This window comes from Marmota marmota, unplaced genomic scaffold, assembly GCF_001458135.2.
Source record: "Marmota marmota marmota unplaced genomic scaffold, marMar, whole genome shotgun sequence".
NCBI lineage: Eukaryota > Metazoa > Chordata > Mammalia > Rodentia > Sciuridae > Marmota > Marmota marmota.
In genome coordinates this window covers 3773445-3785096 of record NW_026000222.1, presented here as the reverse complement: position 1 = coordinate 3785096, position 11652 = coordinate 3773445, and the positions used below count along the sequence as shown (strand labels likewise).

At 60.1% G+C, this 11652-nt stretch overlaps 2 long non-coding RNA genes across 4 annotated transcripts in view; one reads left to right on the top strand and one right to left on the bottom strand.

Moving 5' to 3' along the window:
* Positions 1 to 5161, bottom strand: part of LOC125613087 — a 6507-nt gene extending 1346 nt beyond the window's left edge. The window contains exons 1-2 of the long non-coding RNA XR_007343584.1: positions 4042 to 5161; positions 1664 to 1822 (exon numbers count right to left, since the gene is read on the bottom strand). This is a non-coding gene — a long non-coding RNA (uncharacterized LOC125613087). The remainder of the gene's footprint in view (positions 1 to 1663; positions 1823 to 4041) is intronic.
* A 414-nt stretch (positions 5162 to 5575) lies between these two features.
* LOC125613088 lies at positions 5576 to 11423 on the top strand. 3 transcript variants are annotated; one of them, XR_007343587.1, is made up of 4 exons: positions 5576 to 5803; positions 8977 to 9189; positions 9341 to 9465; positions 9644 to 11423. It is a non-coding gene; the product is annotated as an uncharacterized LOC125613088 (long non-coding RNA). The 3 variants fall into 3 exon arrangements; XR_007343586.1 differs by having other exon boundaries at positions 5599 to 5803; positions 9341 to 11410; XR_007343585.1 differs by lacking the exon at positions 9341 to 9465 and having other exon boundaries at positions 5604 to 5803; positions 9644 to 11408.
* Positions 11424 to 11652: the final 229 nt, after the last annotated feature.

Genomic DNA, 11652 nt, shown 5'->3' with positions numbered 1-11652 from the left:
AGGAAGGGACCACTGCCCCCGCTGCAGCCGCTGAGGACTCCCAGCCCAGGGCTCCGTCCCGGCTCCAACCCTGGCCAGCACTGCTGTCAGCTGGGGCAGTAGGGCCCTTCACCTGAGCCTGGGGTCCAGGCCACCCCTACCCAGTCCCTCCGCAGGGCTCCCTAAGTCCTGGGCAGCTTTCGGCTCAGTGCTGCCTTCCTTCCCAGGACCCTCCCTCGGGTGGACACGACCTTGGCTCTCCAGGAAGGTACCCAGCCCGTCCCTTCCCCACAGGGGGGAAGTCCAGGAGGGGACACTGGGACATGCCCCACTCACTCTCCTCCCAACAGAGTCTCCTGACACACTTTCCTAGACAGGCCACTGTGGCCATGTGCTACTGTCCTGTGGCTGCTGCGACAAGGAACGCCAATGTCGGCACTGCCACTCAAACAGCACAGATGTCCCTCCCCCAGCTCGGGAGCTGGGAGGTGCAAGGGTCCCCAGGGGGTGACATCCCGGTCTCTGGGGAGCCTCCGCCCTGCCTTTTCCTGCCTCAGGCCACCCGCATCCCTCAGCTGGCCGCCCCTTCCTCCACGCAGGGCCTCGTCCTCTCGGTCACTCCTGGCTCCCCTCCTGCCCTCCCCCTCCTGGGCCGCGGCCTCCCCCCTTTCCCCTGTAAGGACTTCTGTGATCACACTGAGCCACTGGATAATCCAGGATTGTCTCCCGATTTTAAGATCCTTAAATAAATCACGTCTGCAAAGCCCCTGGCCCAGGAAGGTGACATTTACAGATTGCTGGACGTCGTTGGGAGGGCATCAGTCTGCCTATCAGAGGGGCCAGCGTCCTCAGAACCCCGGACCTGGCAGCCCAGGAGACGCTCCCTGCAGGTCTCTTGGCACGTGGGGCGCCCCGCGTGGCCTCCAGAACCAGACCCCGATTCACAGTCCAGGACACACCGTGGAGTCCCCAGCCTGGCCACCTGCAGGGACCCTCTCCCTCAGCGTCCCTCAGGCCTTCAGCGGCGGAGGCGCTCTGGCCTCCCAATTCTCTGGGGCCAGCAGCAGCCTCGATTCTGAGTCCTCGAGCGCTTCCTGCCTCCCTCCTCGGCTCCACCCCCCACAGGAGCTGCCACCCACGGCCCTTCCTTCACCCCCCCCCCAGGGACTGTCCTCCAACCAGGCTCCCCTTCGCTCTGCAGCTGTGGCTTCTGCCCTCCGTCACCATGGAAACTGCTCTCCAGAGTGGCCACTGACCTCCCTGTGCCCAGAGCAAGGTCCCTGTGCGCCCTGCTCACGCTCCTCGCTCTTCTGCCTGCCTCCCCAGAGTCCTTGGCCAGCCCGGCCTCCCCGTCCATCCCTGGCCATTTCTGCACCTGTCCCCTCCTCCCATCTTGGTTGCACCCCTCTGGAGGTGACGTTGTTCCCTGGACAGTGGCTGAGGACACACGTTTGTGCCTGCAGTGCCCAGCTCTGTGCTCCCCACTCAAATTCCCAAACGCCTCCAGCTACACACTTCGCCTAGCAAGGCCGGGGACGTCCCTGCGCCCAGCCCTCCTCCACTGTCCACCGGGGTCACTGTCCTCTGCATCCGCTCTGCCTCACACAGAGCAGGCACAGAAACCCTGGGGTCCCAGTAGCTGCCCCACTCCCTGCACCCCACCTCCGCCCACCCAACCCCATACCCTGCCCTGCTCCTCCTGGATCATTCCGGCGTATTCTGGTCCCTTCCGTCCCTCTGTCCTTTCCTGGTCTCCAGCTGGGGTCTCTGGTCCTCGCGTCCTCTGAGGAGGTCAGATCCAGACTTGTGCTTCTTGAGTTCTTCCCACGATGCTGTGACATCCCTGGGATAAGACCCGAGCGCTCACCCTGGCTGTGTCACCCACCGTCACCGTTTCCCCTCTAGCAGGGCTCTGACTGTCCCTGTGCTGGCCACACCCCGGAAGCCGCCCCTTACACCTCGGCCTCACTGTGCGCTCTCTGGGCTCCGCGTGCCCTTTTGTGGGCACTCCTCAAACTCCTGCTCCTGGTCAGTGCCCAGCTTTGATGTTCCATCCTGAGATCCCCCCCACCCCCACCCCCAGCTCAGCGCCTACACTCCATTGTCACTTCCCTAGTTCTGCACCTCCAGGTGTCACTCTGTCCCCAATGGGAGCCCTGTGGCCAGGGCTGGTCCTTCCTCACCCGCAGGTCCTGGGCTCCTGACCCTGCTCCCTCCGTGACGGGACTCGGCAGGAGCCAGCGAGGCCAAGCACCTTCACCTTGTGGCCCAACAAAGTAGCCACCTGGCCATGAACACTATTTAACATGTTTTATTAAGTCCCTGTCATGAACAGATTTCAAAATGACACCCGAAGACTGCAAACAGGTGAAGGTCAAATGCAGGCCTCGGTGACCTTCAGGTATCGGGTCCCAGCTAGTGCAAATCTGGACTTGCCCATCTCAGGCTTCCTACTCCTGGCCTGGCTTCCCCTGGGGCAGGGACACAGCCCCAGAAAAGTAGTCTGGGTGGCAGTTAAAGTCCCGGTGACGTGGCAGAGTGGCTAGGAGCCCAGGACCAGCTTTCAAGTCCCCGGGGGTGGTGGGCAGGCTCCTTGGCTCCGAGCCCGTGTCCCCATGTCCAAATTGGAAGAAAACTTAGGCTTCGGCCACCTGAGACTCCACCTGAGACTGCACGCCCCCCACTTCTCCACCCCAGGACAAAGCATAAAGAGGAGGGGCAAACATCACCCGGGCACTCGCTAGCTGCAAGGGGAAGCCGCCCCCTTGGGGATGCGTGCTGAGTGCCCCTCCCGTGACGACTTGGCATCTCCGTCACTGTGGTTTCCTGTCAAGCCTCCGGGGGTCCAGGGACCCGACTGATTTCTTTAAGAGGGAGAAGAGGATGTGCTGCGATGTGACCGAGAAAAGGCAAAGCAACGTCACCTGCACTGACCCTCAGTTGGACCTTGGTTTTGTTAAAAAACTGTGCAAGATGTTTGGCGTCAAGGCAATTGGAATATGAGGTGGACATCAGGCAGGATGAAGGGATCATTGCCCGCTGTGCTGGACGTGGGCGTGGTTCTGTGGCTGTGTGGAAAGTCCTCCTTATTTTCCTGGATGTCCTTAGGGAAGGAAGCATCCGGGGTGCGACATGGACGATGTCTGTGATTTGGAGTGTGGGGGGTCGTGTGTGTGTGTGTGTGTGTGTGTGTGTGTGTGTGTGTTCCTGCAGGAAGCCAGTACAACAACGCGCTGGTGACCCCGTGACTGGGTGGTAAGTGGAACAGCCATGTGGTTTGTGCACTTGTGGTTTTTCTGCATGTTTGAAAAATGTCGTAATAAAAAGATGCCAGCATCCAGAACAAAGGGCGGGAGCCAGGCCCCCCGCTGTCCCCAGGCGGAATAAGAGAATGCTCCGTTTGGTCTCCCAAGGCGTCACCGGTCCCAACAGAGAGGACGCAGGCACTGTGGGGCCCCCAGAGGCCTCCAGAGTCTGGACTGCCCGTCTGTCCCTCTGTGGGAGTGGCCGCCCTGACAACCCTGCCCTTCTGCAAACCCACCGAGGACGTCTGGCCTGCTGAGGAGCTGCGTCTTGCGCTGGGATAATTGTGGCTTGAGTGAGCCTCTAAAGAGGAAGCTGGGCCGCAGCCGGTGGGCCAGACGTCCCCTCCCTTCCCAGAACAGGAGGAGGGGGGAGGCAGGGGGACTGCACTGTCCCCAGACACCTCAGAAGTCATGACGGGGAGGACAAGGACGTGGAGCCGGCCACATTGCAGACTCCAGTGGTGACGGACAAAAAATAGTCTCTGGGCTTGAGCAGCTTGCGAAGTCAGGCCACTTGGAGGCTGGTCACCGTGACCTGGCCTTGCCCTGGAGCTCCGCCCTCCACAGCGGAGGTTGTTAAAACAAATGGAAACCCAGTTTTAAATTCAACCACAAGGTGCACTCACGGCACCCTGTCATGGGCCCCGCCGACCCGTCGCCTTCCCACTCTCGCGCCACGGCCAGGGCGGCCTGTTTCTGGACTTTCCACCCGCCGGCCACCCTGCCTGTCCTCCTTGCTGATGCTTCTCGCACCCACCTGACCACGGCCAGCTCCTGTGGTGCGCCTGGGGCCCTCGGCTTGCCGTGTGGGGTCCACCACGCGAATACGCCTCCAAGGCCTGTCCTTCACGACGCCTCGGGGGGTCTTCACCTGGACAGAACCCCGGGCCAGCAGACACGCTTGTGCTCCGTCCACGGCGCCTTGAGTGCTGAGTGAGCTGGACACGTGGAGGATCCGAGAGGTCGGCTCACGACTCAGGATGACCACCCTGCTTCAGAGGGGAAGCTCCTGAATGCGGGCCCACAGTGCCCCTTCCCAAGGCGGGGGTCTGGACCCCTGTTTTGCCCCCCCACACCCAGCCTTGGGTCACCCCTTGGCTGCAGGAGGCGCCTGGATCTGGGACCTGGGACCTGAGTGTGCTTTTACTTCAAGACCATCATGGAAATCACAGAGCGCCTCAGTCCCCTCATTCTGCACGAGCCCGGGGGTCCAAGACTGTGTTCAGGCCACTCCCAGTGGGGTCTGTGGCCTTGGCCAGTGGTCAGACCTCCCTGATGTCCTGTGACTGAGGTGGCAGTTGCTGAGACGGCTCAGAGCCCCCCAGTGCCACCTGCCCGGCGCCTGCTGCCGTGACCCTGCTGCCCACTCCAGCCCCTCCTCTGTTCCGGTCTTCTCCCACCAGCCTGTCTGGCAAGCGGCCTTCCTGCCAGGTGGCCTCTCCTCCCAACCGGTGCCAGGATGCCTTTTAAATTAACTTAGACCACATCCTGACGGACAGAGCAAAGGGCGTGTCCCTTCACCCCTCCTCCACGCCCTTCAGTCTCCCACCCCAGACACAGCACAGTCTCTAACTCCTCAGCCGGTTTCAGAAATAGAGATTCTAGCCAGGCACAGTGGTGGCCCACGCCTGTAATCCCAGCAGCCCCAGAGGCTGAGGCAGGAGGATCACAAGTTCAAGGCCAACCTCAGCAACTTGACGAGGCCCTGTCTCAAAATAAAAAATAAAAGGGCTGGGGAGTGGCTCAGTGGTTAAGTGCCCCTGGGTTCAATCCCCAGGTCCAAAAGTAAAGGGAAAAGACACAGGAATTCTTCGCCCCTGCCCCTGGCCTGGCTTGCACGGTGCAGGGTGGGTCGCTCCCTTCTGCTCTGTCTTCTGCCCTGCCCCCTGTGCCCTGCCCCCTGTGCCCTGTGCCCTGTCCCCCATGCCCTGCCCCTGTGCCCTGCACCCTGTGCCCTGCGCCCTGTGCCCTGCCCCGTGCCCTGTCCCCCATGCCCTGCTGGTCTTTCCTCCCCGGGACGCAGACTCGCCTGATTCTCTTCAGTAGCCCAGAGTTCTCTCCCGCCTTCGTGACCAGCCCTCTGCCGGCCCCTGCAGGAGGACGGCTCTCATTTCCAGTCCACCACTGTCACAACCGACAGGGCATATCTGCACACATGTCTCTGTGCACAAGTGTCCGCAGGCCTCTCCTGGCCCACGATGGAGGGGCAGAGGCCAACTGCTTCTTACCCTGATCAACAGTGGCAACTGGCCTCCAAGGGGCTGGGCCAGCTCCCCCTCCCGTGGCACCTGAGCAAGCGGAAGTGACCCGCTGATCACGCCCCTGGGGACGGAAGCACCTCCCCAGGCCTGGCTGTGCGTGGGAATGGCTGGGGAGCTGGGAGGCAGTCCCAAGAGTGGACCCACGCCCGGGGTTCTGAGCTCATCTGGAGGTTCTTGAACCTCTCCCCAGAGGAGGCTAGGGTGTGCTGGGCAGGAGAGCCACGACTTTAACCTCACCGGAGCTCAGCCTGGGCAGGGGTAAGTCCTGCCCCTCCACCAGGAGCCCGGGCACCACCTTCCCACCTGCCTCTCCGCCTCCTCTCCCTGGCCCCTGCTACTTACTTCATACCCCAATCTCTGGTCGCACCAAGACCCTTTGTTTCCCAGAGGTGCTTGGTCCCCAGCCATCAAGGTCGCCAGCCGTCAAGGTCAGCTGCACCTTTGCCAGCTCCTCCTTGCCCTCCCTGGGCAGCTGCTGGGCAGAGTCCCCCTCCACCTGCACACACACACACACACACACACACCCCTGTAACACCCTGCGGACCCAAGGAGCAGGCTTGCAAGAGCCCCTCCTTAGCGTCTCCTCCCAACTTGGCCTTCGCGACATCAGCTTGCAACTGGTCAAGGTAGGGGCATTTAGAACAGGGTGCCAGGGCGCCAGGCAAACATACGGGAGGGAACTTTCTCCCCAGAAATCCAGCTGTTATCAGTTGGCCGGGTCTCCCCTCCCTCTCCTGTCCACTCTCCCCTCCCAGGAAACTGGTCCTCAAGAGCCCATCTCAGTGGCCAAAGCCTGATGGCCATCTCTGGACAGGAGAGCCACACGGTGTCATGGAAGAGGGTGTAGGTGTGGGGAGCAGGGCCTTTCCGTCAGTTGACGTCAGAGCACCTCTGGGGCCCAGGTGGCCGGCTGGCATGGCTTGTGGCCCCCAGGCAGCTCCCTGCACACCCTTGTCGGGCAGGCTGCCTGGGAGGTGCTGGGTGTCAGTAGGTCCCTGGGGAAGGGACAGCCAGCTGGCACTGTGTCGGGACATGGGAGTGGCTGTGGTGGTGGCTGCAGTGTTGGGGGAGGACGTTTCCGCAGTGTCGGTCCCAGGAGTGGAAGCTACTCAGGGTTGAAGGTAGTGTTGGGCCCAGGAGGCCTGTGTGCCGCAGTCCGGCTACAGCAGAATAATCAGGGGGGTGACGAAGAACTTGTGTACGTTGATACAGCAGGAGTAGGAGCCGTTTATTGCAGGACAGGAGCAGTATTTATACATTCCACACAGCTTATCTAATTACCATAAACTAGATACATCAGTCAACCAATCAGGAATCTCTACACCTAATGGCTTGGTTTTGTTACTTCTCAAACCACTCCCTCTGACATTTTGCCAGGCACCATCCAGACTTGTTTACGAACTTTAACATTCCCCTGGCAAAATGCCAGGTGTTATTTTGATTTGTTTACAGACTCTAACACCTGTGCTGGTGGCCTGGGAGCCTAAGGGGTGGGCACAGTGTCGGGGAAGCAGGCCCCTTGCAGGGTCTCACTCTTGGAGGCCTCTTCTTGTGTCCCCTGGAGCCACTCTGTGCGCCCCCCCGACACACACACACAGGGAAATGGTTCCACTGGGCAGAGTGTGGGGACATCGCATTGCCTTCCTGGGGAACGCTGGGCTCCGAGGAGCTCACAGGCTCTGTGGTTGGCACCGGCTCCTCCGCGGACACCAGCTGCCTAGACGGGCCCCTTCCCAAAGAGACCGTCACACGGACAGCTGGTCAGTCAGCAGGATGAGACATTCCAGTGTGAAACTGCCCAGTGGACAAGTGAAGACGTGAAGCTGGTTTCCCCTCGTGGTCTGGAGACTTCCTGGCTTTGAAGCAGCAGCGTCCACTGGGTCACTGGGGAGCTTCAGGGCCTGGTGTGTCTGGCTAGAGGTGCCTGATGGAGGCAGGGAGGCCTGGGGGGTGTGAGGGCCAGGAGGGGCAGGAGCTGGGGCCTCGGGCAGGCGGCAGGACGAGGACGGAGCCCGGGGTGGCATTCGGGACGGTGGAGGGAGCAGCCAGGCCCAGGGCACCCTGTCCTGTGTGCCTGGACGGTGTGACAAGGCTGTGAGCCTTACTGCTCCCAGGACCCTGATGGAAGGACGGTCTAAAGTAGGACTTGGGTGGCCCGCGCGGCCCGTCCTTCCTGTCACACAGGCTCCGCGGCGGCCGGCCAGGAGATATTTATACTCTGCTCTCGGGGGACCAGGTGCTCTTGTTCGGCTCTTTCTCCCCACCTTCTGAGGTTGACTGGGTGACTGGCCGATTCTTCCTGGTAGAGATGAACAGGGTTTCCGTCGGTCAGCGAAGCAGCCCTCAGGTTGGGGTCCCTTGCCCTGGAGAGCAGCCTTGGATTTCTCTCCCCAGAGCTCTTGTCACCGTGTTCTTCTGAGCCTGGGAACGCGCAGGTCCTCAAGTGCTTCTGGAACCGTCCACCACCAGTGGCCCCTTGCTGATGAGTATCTGTGTCCACTCTCTTTGTACAGGGACAGTTTTTTGAAAACTGATCTTGACCCTTTTTCCTAATAAGAGCCGCCTGCTGGAGACTCAGGGCAGACAGGGCCTCACGGTGCAAGTGGCACTTCGGCCACCAAGGGTGACCCTGGGGCTCAGCTTGGAGTTGATGCAGTGCACCCAGGGGTCAGATCCCATGGCTCCCAAACAGACCATTCTGAACCGAGTGGCAGAAAGTGACCACTTGAGATGGATTGAGAAGAAAAAGTGGCCCAGGTGCTGTTGGCCAGGACTTCTGCGGGGCCTGCGAGGGCCTCAGCTGGGCGACCCAAAGCTGGGCGACTTGACCATGGGGCTGAGGCTGGGGCAGCCACATGTACTGCACTCTCGGGCTGGGCCTGCTGGCAGGACGGCCACCAGGCTGGGTCCAGCAGGACGGTGGGCCATGGGCCTCCCTGTGGCTCCCCTGTGGCGCCTCAGTGCTCTAGAGCCTGGTAGGGCTGCACGGCCCTTTGCCAGCCAGCTGAGCAGTCGCACGTGCCAAGCACTCTCACGCCCACACCCGGAGCAAGGGGCCCAGGCCTCGAGGAGCCGCGTGGGACCTGAGGTCACCCGAGAGCCGCTCCTGCTCCACAGTTCCCAGCCCCATGGTCACGGCTGATGGCTCACAAGGACCTGTGTCTCGCAGCAAGCCCCAAGGCTTTCCTTAAAAAATATCAACAGTGTCCACTGGACACGTTGGTGTGACCCTCCATACACATCACGGCAAGCACCGAGCAGGCCCAGCCCCGCCGACCTCCAGCCTCACACAAGGACGCGAGGCCTCAGCCCTTTGGAGCCCCAGGCGCTGCCAAAAGGCAAGAGAGGCAGACCCCAAGTCACGCAGCTCTCGTTCCCAGGCGCTCCGGGGCTCGCGGCCTGACATCTTCTTTTGGTTCTTCCCGTCTCAGGATTCCACGCGACCGTGACGGAGAAGAAGAGGCCAAGGAGAACGGGGGCCTGAGGCCGCGCCTGGTGGTCTCCTCCCCACCGAAGGGCGAGACGGGGGCCCTCTTCTGGGTTTGCGTTGACACCTCTCTCCTTTCAATCCAAAGCTCAAGTGCTGCCTGGAATGGAGTCTGCAGCCCCCCGGGGTGGACCTCCATTCTTCTGGCTCTTTGGGGGTCAGTTTTTCAGAGTCTCTGGAACTGTTTCCTCGTCTGTAAAATGGGACTGATACTAGTTTTTTGGGGGGAGGATGGTGGTACCAGGGATTGAACTCAGGGGCCCTTGAACAGCGAGCCTCACCCCAGCCCTACTTTGTATTTTATTCAGAGACAGGGCCTCACTGAGTTCCTTAGCACCTCAAAGTTACTGAGGCTGGCTTTGAACTCCCCATCCTCCAGTCTCAGCCTCCCGAGCCCCCAGGATCACAGGCGTGAGCTGCTGTGCGCTGGCAGGTCTGATAGTAGTTTATTATCTCTACCTCCAGGAGCTGATAGGGGTCTGATAGGATTCTGTACGCTGACACCGCAGGGCGTGGCGTGAGCTGGGAGGGCTGGATTAGTCTCACTGGGCTTGCTAAGAACTTCACAAGGAGATAAATGGTTCTTAATTGTTTCTGATATCCTGCCACAGCATCCTGGGTGAGCGGGAGAGTGTGTGTGTGTGTGTGTGTGCACCCACGTATCCATGTGCACACGCGTGTGCGCTCCACCAGAAGCGTAGCCCGGTGTCCTTGCTGAGACTCTGGTACTCTCTGTCCTGCCCTTCGATGCTCTTGCTGCGCCTCAGCCGTGGTGAAGATTGAGAGAATCTAGGACAGTGAATTTCCTCAGAGGGACGAGAAGGTCACAAGGAAAGTCTGCTGCCCTCCACATCCTCAGTGTTCTAGAACAGGACTGAGGCGAGATTGAGAAGCTAAAAGCAATCGGATAATTGACCTGTTTTTTTTTTTTTTTTTAATAAACGCAGGAGCCCTGTTCTTCGCTGGAACACAAAAATGTTTGTGACTTTGAAAAGAAATATTGTCTGACTTGTTTTGCCGTCAGCAGAAATGCTGGCTTCGCTCCCGACCCCTCCTAGCGAAGCCACCAGACAGGACAGACAGGCCTGCCCTTGGCGTTGACAGGGAGGCTGGACCAGCAGCCAGGGCTGGGGAGGCGGGTTAGGCCCTCCTGGGGTCGTGGCCTCCTGGGGGTCACAGCCTCCTGTCCCAGGACCCCGACAGGCTCAGACACCCTGGCGGCCTCGTGCTGTGGGAACAGCAGCCTGGGCCTGAGGAGTTGGGTGGAGGGTGGCTCCCGTGCAGGGGTCAGGTCAGTCCTGACCTCCCTGAGCTGGGGGACCTGGCGTCAGAGCTGGCCTGGATCGGGCACGCAGTCCGTGACGGATGGATGAACACGGACACTCTCGTGGGTGGGTGGACCCTCCTCCTGCTGCCCACACTGTCTGAAGGTCATGAGCCTTGGATCTTCTCTGAGCCGTCCGTTCCCTGGGCAGTAATTAGATACCTGCTTGGACGAATTGGTTGAGGATTTGGGGTCCAGTTAAGGCATCTTGACGCGCTCTGGACATTAGATGTGACAAAATCTTACTGAAAAAAGAAGGTGTGAGAACCGCGCACCATGTCCATAGCACAGTCTGTCTGGGTTGAAAAATGTGTGCATGCACGAATTCCAATCACAGCTCCCCCCAGATATTGTCAAAATGGCCACTGAGGACGCAGGCGGGTCTCAGGCTGGGGCTCTCGCTCTGTGCGGTGCTCTTCCTGGAAGATTTCCCATGTTCCTATGATGACGAGTTGCCTGGGTGATGTGTGCACAGTAGGAACTTCCTCTTCATGGCTGTGGAGGCTGGACCCGAGACCCGGGAGCCAGCATGGTGGGCCCTGATGAGGCCTCTCCCCAGGCTGCCGGCTGCCCGGCCTCTGTGTGTCCTCACGACGGGGAGAGAAACCCTGGAGCTCTCTGGGGTCCTGTTGTAAGGACGCTGACCCCCTCCGAGGGCACCACTTGTGACCTGATCCCCTCCCTAAGGCCCCCTCCTTGGACCACCGCAATAATTTCTTTCATTCAAAACTACATTAAAAAATACAAACACACACTCACAAGGACACCCTTTCTGTCTTGTCACTCACGCCGCCAGGCCATTCAGAGTCAGATGGCTGAGATGCGGCTGCCTCCTGTTCATCATGAACTCAGGCCTCTCAACACTGAGCCATGCTCCATGCTATTCCTTTACAGGTGAGGAACCAGGAGCTCAGAGAAACCAAGCAACTTGTCCAAGGTCGCACAGCAGGAAGAGAAGTGTGGGCGAGCTTTGGACAAAGACATGCAGAGCCCGTGCCCTTAAGCTTCCCCTGTTCGGCTGCATCCTCATAAAGACAAAAAAAGCAACTTGCCTTTTTGGGTGATTTTCATGGTGAATTCATTTTTTTTTTGGTACAAATAAATTCAGGGACAACACCTGCTGATGGGTACAGAGGTGCCCCGTGACTTCTGATTCCTGATGGGCTTTGCCGTGTGGCTGAGACAACAGCCTGGATGACGGGGGGGCCTTCTGGAGCACCTGGACGGCACCTGTCCAGGGGAACTTGTAGAGCACATGGGGACGAGGATTCAGGATGGCTGAGGAAAACCTCTCTG